The 9,030-nt window shown below is 37.2% G+C and overlaps 1 pseudogene; it reads left to right on the top strand.

Annotated features, from left to right (window-relative positions):
• The first annotated feature begins 2,042 nt into the window (after window positions 1-2,042).
• On the top strand, window positions 2,043-2,289 carry LOC125113286 (40S ribosomal protein S27-like; annotated as a pseudogene).
• The last annotated feature ends 6,741 nt before the right edge of the window (window positions 2,290-9,030 follow it).

The raw sequence follows: 9,030 nt of genomic DNA, 5'->3' as shown, positions 1-9,030 counted from the left end.
CTTATCTGGGCATTTGCATTTGTATACATTTTGACTTCCCATGAAAAACTGTCAAGGAGGTCCCCTTCTGTCCTCATACCTATTGTATAAAGGGCTTCTACACAAATTAGAAAAAAAAGGGATTCACATAACCTCTTGCCCATGAACCTCAGTGTCCCTCTTTCTAGGGGATTGGTAGGGACCGAGAAGAAAAATATCTTTTATTTTGGCCACTAAAGCCCCACAATGTTCGGAAAGTGGCGCAAGTCTTAAAAAGGGGCTTCTGGATGATTATTTTCTGTCATTGATATTCAGAAAGTCCAACCAAAGATATTTCCCAACATCTGCAACTAGGCTGGTAACTCTTCATTTTGCATTCCAGAGACATGGTGCCCAAGTGCCCCTTAAGCCTTGGAAACACTGTTGTTGGAGTGAGTTGGCACAGATCCCAGAAGCTGCAGCCTCCCTTGGGCTTCTCATTTCACTACCAGCTCATTAATCCATGGCCATAAGTAGATCCTGTATTGGATCCTGTGCTAGAAGTCCAGGTTTGACAGGATCTAAGTGGGGAAGTGTCCTCCCACCCCCTCTCATTTTTATTTCCCAAAGACCAGGGAAGGGCTATTTCTAAACACTCTATCTAAAGCTATCAGCAAACTTCATTATAAATATTGTTACTCAGTGTTCTTCCTGCCACATTGAGATGATCCTTACTGAAAAAGAGCAGATTGTTTCTAAGTCAGAAGAGGGTGCACAGAAGAAAAAGATATCTCAGAAGAAACTGAAGAAACAAAAACTTACAGCCCGGGAATAAATTTCACAGCAATAAATGCAAATAAAAGTTAAAAAAAATTGTTGACACTATCTCCAATGTCTAAATATCATATTAAAGGAAAGTCAGTTTTGAGCCATAACACAGCTCTTCCTCAATTGGTCTTACTATAAAATGAAAGGGTATCTTTTATTACTTGCACTCCAGGCACTTACAATAATATCATAAATATTATTTCTGCTTGCTGCTTAAGACTTATCCATCTTTTTCTGAGACTATTTGTTTATGAATGTTACGTTATGGGTTTGCATCATTAACCTTTAGACAGGACCACAGTGTAGTGGTTTTAGAGAGCAATTTAGTGGTGGGTGTAGCTTGAATGGAGCAGGAGGATAGTATTAAAGGTCGTTTTGGAGACGAGTATAACAGTGCTATTTTTCACTTAATTCGAAAAGGATCTGAGCAGAGGAATTCTACTGTTGACTCACCTTAAATGAACCTCTTAGCTTCAGTCTCAGTTTTCACTGTAGTCAGCACAAGATTTTTATGTCTACCTATCATACCAGTGTTTTAAAGAGTACCTATAGCAAGCCCAGTGTTTCTGTGATTACTTTGAATATGTTCAATTTTCAACTAGAATTTTCTTCACATTTCATAAAAGGAAGTATATGTGATTTAAATGTCATTTTTACTTATAGAAACACCTAGAGTGAGCATTCTTTAGGTTTTGTAGCAGAACCTTCCTCCTGAAAGCTCAAAGCACTTCATATATAAAATTTCATTTGTCTTTACCCAACTACTATAAAATAAGTTAAGTCAGGTTTTAATTATTTCCTCATGTTTCATGCATATGATATGCTATTATTTTATAGCAAGTGAAGACTTCGAAGATATTGTCTCAAAGCAGAAGAAAGGAAATCACTGTTTCTTTTCCTGAAAACATGCATTGCCATCAAGCTTTGGCAGGCCTGTGTCTGACCTTTTGTTCCTTCTATTATCTAAATACTTATTTGGCTTTAAGAAATAAGCCATGCATGTCTGGAATTATTGAATGTAACCCTCAGATTGCAATACCAGTTTATAACTAAGAAAAGGGTAAGCTTGGCCATGCTGAGGTTTTGAAAAATGGTTTCTCAGTGAAGGCATGGATCACTGTCTGCTTCACCCTCTGCTGGGTGCTTCTGCCTTAAATAGCATGTCAGTCTATAGCCTTACATTAATGTTTTGTCTAATTGTAGTCTTTATTAACAAGTATTCCACTTTCTAGAAATAATGACCTCCCCACAAGAACATGCCTCTCTCAAAGGATCTCCTTCATCCCTCTCCAGAAGAGAAGAGGAAACACAAGAAGTGCCTGGTGAAGAGCCCCAATTCCTTTTTCATGGATATGAAATGCCCAGAATGCTATAAAATCATTACTGTCCTTAGCCATGCACAGAGTAGTTTTGTGTGTTAGCAGCTCTGCTGTCCTCTGCCAGCCTACAGGAGAAAAAGCAAGGCTTACAGAAGGATGCCCCTTCAAACAGAAACAGCACTAAAAGCATCCTGCATCAAGATGAATGGGAAACGATCTCAATAAACACATTTTAGATTTAAAAAATCCCAAATAGTTCAGGTCACAATCTTGTATGAGGGACACAGCGACAGCAGAACAGAGAGGAAGGGTCTCCCCACTCCAATTCTTCTTTTATTCTTTTCTAGGGTCACACCTGTGGTATGAAGTTCCTGGGTTAGGGGTCAAATCAGAGCTGCAGGTGCTGACCTTTACCACAGCCACAGCAATGCCAGATCCAAGCTGCATCTGTGACATACACTGAAGCTTGTGGCAACACTGAATCCTTAACCCACTGTGTGAGGCCAGAGGTCAAACCTGCATCCCCAAGGCCACTATTTTGAGTTCTTTAACCAACCCAGTAACATTGGGAACTCCCTCTACTCCAGTTCTATTGTCCCATCTTTATGGGATTTCATGCAGTGGTTCCCAACCTCTGGGCCCTAGATTTCGAGAAGTCCTTAAAACACAAAAATAAAACCCAGAGTTATTTCTAATAAAATTTGAAATCTCACATGAATCAGATATATTCACATCATTGTTTTGGTTTGCAAGAAGCTCAGCATAGTACAGAGACACTGTAATTTTATACTAACAGCTCCAACTGACTGTTTCAGGGGTCTTTGGGAAAAAAAGCAAACAGATGAATTATTACTTAATACATGTGGTGAGTTTGGTGGCAAACAGAAATCTTTTCAAACCTGAAGTCTGTGAGCTACTCCTGTCTTCATTTTGGTGTCATAATCACCTCATAGGAGAGCCCACTCCTTCACAGAATTCCAACTTTATCTTTCTTGTTCCCTTACCCAGAAATACAGAGACCTAAGAGCTTCTGCACACCAAGTACTAAGAGTACCACAAAATTTTATTAAAAGAGGCAATTAGAAATGGGTCATTCTCATTTCTTAGAGTCACATTTATTCAACAGATATATATTGACCACCAGGCTCTGTGTGGACGTTCCCCAAAAGATCATTCTTGTCCTCATGGACAGTGCAGTCTAGCAGTGGTGACAGACATTTATCAAATGATTACATAGAAGTAAAACTACAATAATGGTAAATGTTATCAAAGAGCTGAGCATGAAACCTTGTCTAGGGAATTTGAACTAGCCAGGGGGTTGTCAAAAGCTTCCCCAAGGCAGATGAACTTGAGTTGAAACTCATAGCTGAGTAGGAGTTGACTAGTCAAGATGGGAGGAAGATTCATTCTAGTAATCATTTATTTAAATCTTCAGAAGGAAGTTCAGTAAATAGTAGGACTATAAAGTAGTCAATTTGGTGGCAAGACTAGAGATACCATGGAAAGTGGGAATTGAGACTGAAAATGTAATGTTCAAAGTTCCACCATGAAAGACCTCTTTGGAATTTTGCTTTACCTTAAAATGGGAAAATATTGAAGGAGGGTGAGTAGTATATGTTACATGATCAAAACTGTGTGTTGGTTTTTTAAAATATCACTTTAGCTACAAGATGGAGAAAAGACCAGAGGTGAAAAAGAGGAACAAACTAGGATTCTATGTATAGTTCAGAGATCATGGTGGATGGGCCTCTTACAGAGTTAATAAAAAATGGAAATAGGAGAAATCAAGAAATTTAAGAATCTCCCACAAACTTTTAGGTATCCTCAGTTATCCTTCACTTTGTATAATCTTTGCATGTCTCCCAGGAGATTTTTCTTAGTTTCCCATTTTCCACGAGAGGAACTCTCAGCCTCATGGTGGATCCTACCTTCACGTGATATATCTGTCTTTCACTGTGGTTTATGCTTCATGGTCCCTCATATGGGCTGCTTGCTTTATTATTAAGTTAACCTGAGCTACTGCTTTCTAGGCATAGCCTACAAACTGTCACCATGAGCATGATGAGTATAGCTCTAATGCCAACAGTAGTTATCTTCTTCCATGTCAGTCTGGTCCTTAGACATGGAAGCTGTTATAAAATGGAAAGCCATGATTCAACTGACAAGGGCTTAATCTCTAAAATATACAAGAATCTTATACAACTCAACAGCAAAACAAACAAACAAACAACAAAAAAAAACACAATGGAAAAATGGGCAAAAGACCTGAATAGACTGTTCTCCAAGGAAGATATACAAATGGCCAAAAAGCACATGAAAAAAAAATGCTCAACATTCCTGATTATTAGAGAAATGCAAATCAAAACTACCACTTCAAATCAAAGATACCACTGCAAATCAAAGATACCACTTCACACCAGTCAGAATGGCCATCATCAATAAGTCCACAAATAGCAAATGCTGGAGGGGGTATGGAGAAAAGGGAACCCCCCTGCACTGCTGGTGGGAATGTAAGCTGGTACAACCACTATGGAGAACAGTATGGAGATACCTTAGAAAAGTATACATAGAACTACCATATGATCCAGCAATCCCACTCTTCAGCATATATCCAGACAAAACTTTCTGGTATGGTATGATATGGTATATATACACAATGGAATACTAATCAGCCATAAAAAACACAACAAAATAATGTCATTTGCAGCAACATGGATGGAACTAGAGATTCTCGTACTAAGTGAAGTAAGTCAGAAAGATAAAGACAAATACCATATTATATTACTTATATCTGGAATGTAATATATAGCACAAATGAACCTTTCCACATAAAAGAAAATCATGGACTTGGAGAAAAGACTGTGGTTCCCTGGGGAAGGGCAAGAGAGTGGGATGGACTGGGAGCTTGTGGTTAATAGATGCAAACTATTGCTTTTGGAATGGATTAGCAATGAGATCCTGCTGTGTAGCACTGAGAACTATGTCTAGTCACTTATGATGGAGTATGATAATGTGAGAAAAAAGAATGTATACATATATGTGTAACTGGTTCACCATGCTGTACAGTAGAAAAAATTGTATAGGGAAAATGGCAATAAAAAAATTAAAAATAAAGTAAAATAAAATGTAAAGGCTCAGCTTTGTTCACCTAACTACCAGTGTTTCTTATTCATTCTCTATTTAATGATATCAAGGCTCTTTGATTTAGAACTTGGAGAGAAGGAAGATCAATTTGAACAAAATAGTTGCCTACATTCTTACCTCTGACTTCTCTCAGGACCACTCTATGATGCTGGCTGAGGTTGTGCAACAGCATGACCTTCATCTTATATTTGTTTTGATGTATTATGTTCAACAAGTGCTTCATACTTGTCTATGGCATGAAATAATCAAAAATAAGTATCTAGTCTGATTTGCCCATTTAGAGTTAAATATAAACTAAAATTGTAAAGAAAAATTATATCACAAAATCTAATGAAAAATTCAGCAACAAAGGAAAAGGGAAGGAATTTGCTTGAAAATAGAACCAAGACAGGATGAGAAAGAAATTGAAAGAGGTTTTGGTGGGAATGTGGCATGGGAAAAATGAGTTGATCCTTATTCTGGCAGGATAGAGAAAAGGCTGGCATTGCTGTGTAATATGATGGACACAGCGTGGCTATGAATGTCCCAGCTGGTTTCATTCCATCTCCTGAGGCTGCTGTGACTGCCCCAAGTTTCTTGAAGTTTGAGCTTCTTGTTTGAAAATCAGTCTAGACATTTTATTCTCAGACTTTCCAGAGGAAACTTACTTGGTAACACAACCAGCACATCAACTTGAGAACCTACATTGCTCTCACCTCATGACAGACATTTAGTCAAAGTCCAAGACAATTCAAAGGAATAAGGAACTATCTCCACTTTGTAAGAAAGTAAATACTCCCCGAAAGTCCAATACTTTTAAGTTGTTAAAAAGAAAAAAGAGAACTCTAATACAAACTTTTAACTTCTTATTTAAATGCTAATATATGGAGTTCCCATCATGGTGCAGCGGAAACGAATCCAACTAGGAACCATGAGGTTGCGTGTTCTATCTCCGGCCTCGCTCAGATAGTTAAGGATCCAGCATTGCCATGAGCTGTGGTGTAGGTCACAGACTCAGCATGGATCTGGCATTGCTGTGGCTGTGGTGTAGGCCAGCGGCTACAGCTCCAATTAGATCCCTAGCCCGGGAACCTCTACATGCAGTGGGTGTGGCCTTAAAAAACAAAAAGACAAAAAAAAAGATTTTTTTATTTTAAAAAAGTAAATAATATAAAAAATAGGGCACAGAGAACTCTACCCAATATTCTGTGATAATCCATGTGAATCTGAATCTGAAAGAGAATGGATATATGTACACATATAACAATCACTTTGTTGTACAGTAGAAATTATCGCAACATTGTAAACCAACTGTACTTCAACAAAATTTTAAAAAATGAAAAAAAATAAAAACAAAGAATGTCAGAATTTTCACCTTTGCTCTCTGTCATTTCTTAACATATTTACCTATTTTAATATTTTAGACAAAAAAGTCTTGGATTCCAAATAAAACTTGAAGGTGTGGTGAAGAAAGGACTCACAATGAAGATAAAGAGATCAAGTTTGAATTCTACCTATGTCATCTGGGACTAGCTACTTAATCTCTGGGTGCCCATTCCTTCATTTAAAAAAGTAACAATGTTTGATCTAGAAGAACTTCTATTTAGGATACTCATTGATTCTATTTAGGATTAATACCTGAGAGTTATCCTTTTTATATACTAGATCTGGTAGTGAATAATAAGCTTTTTCTTTAATGGAGAAGCAAGATATTGTTAAATTTATTAAACAAGGAGACTAGACTGAGGTGGTTCTAATGCCATGGTGGCCTATGTAAGCCAAAAAAAAAAAAAAAAAAAAAAAAAACTAAGCCCGTAAATGCTTAAAGGTCACAAAATCATAACCTAAGGACAAGCAATCACAAACCATAAACTAGACTTTAAGCTATAGCCAATCCAATCATCTTTCTTTGCTTCTGTATATTCTCTATAGGTCTTTCCCCTGGCTCCTGTCAGCAAAGCACTTCTAACAACCTCTGGTTTGGTACTTCCTTATTGGAACCGGTTTTTGTTCAAATAAACTCTTGAAATTTTTCTCATATATCAGTTTATCTTTTAACAATATTCAAGGCCCAATTTGGATTCTGTGTTGTCTTGAAAAGTATTGTAAGCAAATACTACAATGATATGAGCTAGAGATATTACAAATTTAATTTTTGATTTGCATTTCTTGTGGGAAATTAATACAGAATAATTACTGACTTTCTTGCTTTGAATAATAAAAGATCTCAAATGAGCAAAGCATATTATAAATATTTTTGCCAGACTTACATTTTGCCAGACTTATCTATAAAAAAAAAAATGGAGGCCCTTTATGCAAGTCCTAGAATTTGTACTTTTTTCATTGAAGTAAAGGATAAAAGGTATTTGGGAGATATAATTCTTTCAATATATGCAATGATGCTTAGAGCATATTGTGTTGGGAGCTTAGTTGATGGTAATGAGCACAACAGGCATGGTCCCCGCTGCCACAGAGCTTACAGTACAGTCATTTCTATTCTCTGCACATCCACTACCTTACTTTTTGGTAGAACTCAAAGACACAGAACATAAACCACAGAGATATTAGGAAAATTTCTACATGCTCCAAAGTAAGCTTATGAAATGTCTTAATAAAAATTCAAGTCCAGTACTACAACACGTGGACTCCATTGTGCTGTCACCTGGTCTCACAGGGGTGGTTTAGTGGAGATACATGGAGACGTAGGAGTCCCCAATGGGGTCCCTGTTAAAACATATGGCTCTTCTACAAGTAAATAGTCTGAATTATTTGTATCATTTTACAAAACTGGAAGGACCAATAATGCATAGCTTATCCCAATGTCTGTACAAAGAGAATTGGCCAGGAAAGAGCTCCAAAAAGAGTAGTACATTGCTGTTAGTGGCATAATCTAAGTCATCAGTGTTTGACTGTTACTGAATTATTTTGTTATATAATTAACTAAATACCTTAATTAGTTTTCGTCTGACCTTCTGTCTTTCTCTACCACATAGAGTTACCAGATTGAGCAAATAAAGTTAAAGGATGCCCAGTTCAATTTGAATTTCAAATAAACAGAAAATATGTTTTTTAGGATAAGCATGTCCCATGCAATATCTGGGTCATACTTATATTAAAATTTAAAATGAACTGGGCATCCAGTATTTTGTCTAGCAAGCTACCACCACAAGCTGCCTCTCTACCATGGCTTGTGTGAATAATATACTACATACATATTTTATTACATACAAGAACATTGACTCTCATTTCAAGTACAGAGAAATCCCCTCTCTAAAGATTACCAGGCATGACAAATACCAAATCTGTCAGAAAATATTTCATTAAATCCTTTCTTGAGGTAAGGGGATGACCTAGGTGGCTTCTGGGAATCTCATTCAGCCTCATATTTTTGAGTCTCTATATCAAATGATGATCAAATAATAAGCTCACTGAAGCTTCATGAAGGCAGGGATGTTATGTGTTTTCTCAATGTCTGGCATACTATGTCATAGAGGTGTTGACCACAGTAGAAATCTGTTATGCCAAAAATTCGAAATAAAGGAAAACTTAGAGCAAGCGTTTGCTTTCAAATATGGACCCAGTGGCAGAAGACCCCACAGAGCCTTTATAGCTACATTATTACATTCCTGTCTGCAGCTGCATCCCAAGATAATACATGAAGAATTCTAGAAGGCCTAAGATTCTCTGGAGGGATTGAGCCAAACCAGAAGGCTTTTTTTTTTCCTTCCTAGGTGCCATGTAGGGACTCCCAAAAGTTATTGTGACTCTTAAATACTTTTATGGCCCCTCTGGGACACCTGGA

The sequence above is a fragment of the Phacochoerus africanus genome, chromosome 1 (genome assembly GCF_016906955.1).
Source record: "Phacochoerus africanus isolate WHEZ1 chromosome 1, ROS_Pafr_v1, whole genome shotgun sequence".
Taxonomy (NCBI): Eukaryota; Metazoa; Chordata; class Mammalia; order Artiodactyla; family Suidae; genus Phacochoerus; species Phacochoerus africanus.
Note: the sequence above shows the minus strand (reverse complement) of the source record. Positions and strands in the feature narration are given on the sequence as shown.